The 2,522-nt window shown below is 32.5% G+C and overlaps 1 non-coding gene across 1 annotated transcript; it reads left to right on the top strand.

Annotated features, from left to right (window-relative positions):
• The first annotated feature begins 318 nt into the window (after positions 1 to 318).
• LOC127739840 (small nucleolar RNA R71) lies at positions 319 to 426 on the top strand. The gene has a single exon (XR_008000582.1). It is a non-coding gene; the product is annotated as a small nucleolar RNA R71 (small nucleolar RNA).
• The last annotated feature ends 2,096 nt before the right edge of the window (positions 427 to 2,522 follow it).

Raw genomic sequence — 2,522 nt, 5'->3', positions numbered from 1 at the left:
AGGCGTCTTTAGCTTGCAATCCAGTCAGACTCTGAGAAATCATATTGACTTGCTAAGTCAATATTTTATTCTGAGCCAATATGGCATTCAGAGTATCAATCTCAGGAACTCCTTTCTTCTGAGTCACCCCATTATTCACAGGATTTCTCTCAGAAGTGTACATGAACTGGTTATTTCATTTGCAACCATCTCAATGAGTTTCTGGGCTTCTGCAGGGGTTTTGTTTAGATGAAGAGATCCACCAGTAGAATGGTCCAATGACATCTTGGACAATTTAGACAGACCATCATAGAATATACATAAGATGCTCCATTCTAAAAGCATGTCAGAAGGACACCTTTTGATCAATTACTTGTATCTTTCCCAAGCTTCATAGAGGGATTTACCTTCCTTCTGTCTGAAGGTTTGGACTTCCACTCTAAGCTTGCTCATCTTTTGAGGTGGAAAGAATTTGACCAAGAAAGCATTGACCAACTTTTCCCAAGAGTTCAGGCTTTCTTTAGGTTGTGAGTCCAACCATATCCTAACATTGTCTCTTACAGCAAAAGGGAAAAGTATAAGTCTGTAGACCTCGGGATCAACCCCATTGGTTTTAACAGTGTCTTGCAATTCTGCTGTATTAGAAAAACTAATTGAGGCTTAAGCTCAAAGTTATTTGTTCCAATTGCAGGAATTGAGATGCTTCTTACATAGAAGTTGGAAGTTGGTGCAGTAAAGTCACCAAGCATCTTCCTTGTAGCTCCATCATTGTTGTTGGGTTCGGCTGCCATGTCTGCTTCTTTTTTAAAATTTTCTATAAGGTCCTCTCTGGAGTGTTGTGCTTTAGTTTCTCTTAGCTTCCTCTTCAGAGTCCTTTCAGGTTCAGGATCAGCTTCAACAAGAATATCCTTATCCTTGTTCCTACTCATATGAAAAAGAAGATAACAAAGGGAGTAGTGGAATCTTCTATGTCACAGTATAGAGATTCCTTTATGTGAGTATAAGAATAGAAGAATAGAAGAATGAGAGGAGAGAGGAGACGAGTAATTCGAATAGAGAGAAGAGAGAGTGGTTCAAATTATAAGTAGAAGAGAAGTGTTAGCAATTAAATAAAATAAACAGAAAGAGATGAGAGAGAGTATTCAAATTTTAAGAAGAGGGAAAAGAAAAATATTTTTATTTTTATTTAATTAATTAAGTTAGTTTCGAAAATATTAAAAGAAATAAAATAAAATTAGAATTTAAAATAATTAGTTAAGTAAAAATATTTTTGAAGAAGATGGTTAGTGATTTTTGAAAATTAGAAGTGGAAAAGTAGTTCGGTGGTTTTGAAAAAGATAAGAAGTAGTAAACTTTTTAAAATGAAAACAAACAAGTCAAGTAGCTAGTTGAAAAAGATTTGAAAATAAATTTTGAAACGATAAGAAGTTAGAAAAAGATTTTGAAATTAAAATTTTAAAAAGATATGATTGAAATTTATTTTGAAAAAGAATTGAAAAAGAAATTAAAAAGATTTGAAAAAAAATAAGGTTGATGACTTGACTAACAAGAAACTAAAAGATATGATTCTAGAACTTAAAGATTGAACCTTTCTTAACACGAAAGTAACAAACTTGAAATTTTTGAATAAAACAAATTAATTATTAGCAAGGATTTTCGAAAATATGAAATAAAATTAAGAAAAAGGATTTTTGAAAGATTAGTTTTAAGATTTTCGAAAACATTAAAAGAAAAATGAAAAAGATAAGATAGAAAGATATGATTGATGAAAGATGATATGAAAAAGATAAGATTTTAAAATTTAAAAGGGATGAAAAAGATAGCCATTCAAAATTATGAATTAAAACATGAAAATTTGAAAAAAAATCGAATTGGAAACAAAATTACCTCCCTTGTGTCATCCTGGCGTTAAATGCCCAGAATGCTATCCATTCTGGCGTTTAATGCCCAATTGACTTTCTCTTTGGGCGTTTAACGCCTAGCCAGATACCCTGGCTGGCGTTAAACTCCATGAATCCTTCTTTACTGGGCATTTTTCTAAATGCCAGAATGCTGCCATTTCTGGCATTAAACGCCCAGAATGCTGCCCATTCTGGCTTTTAACGCCCTGAATGATACCTTTACTGGCGTTAAACGCCCAGAATGATAGCCATTTTAGGCGTTTAATGCCCAGAATGCCTCGTTACTGGCGTTTTAACGCCATTGAGCTCTTTTTCTCTGTGATTTCTCTGTTTTGACTTTTGAATTTTTAATGAGGGAAGAGAAAAATAACAAAATGAAACAAAACATAAAATTTTTAAGATCAAAACAAATAATGCATGCAAGATCACTTTGAATGTCAAGATGAACACCAAGAATACTTTGAAGATCATGATGAATGTCAAGAACATATTTTTGAAAATTTTTAAGGAAAGAAAGACATGCAAGACACCAAACTTGAGAACTTTTGTACTAGGGACACTAACAATTCGAAAATGCATAAGAAAAACAAGAAAAGACACAAAACAAGAAAATTTAAAGATCAAACAAGAAAAATTATTAAG

Source organism: Arachis duranensis, chromosome 6, assembly GCF_000817695.3.
Source record: "Arachis duranensis cultivar V14167 chromosome 6, aradu.V14167.gnm2.J7QH, whole genome shotgun sequence".
Taxonomy (NCBI): Eukaryota; Viridiplantae; Streptophyta; class Magnoliopsida; order Fabales; family Fabaceae; genus Arachis; species Arachis duranensis.
This window is presented reverse-complemented; position numbering and strand designations above follow the sequence as displayed.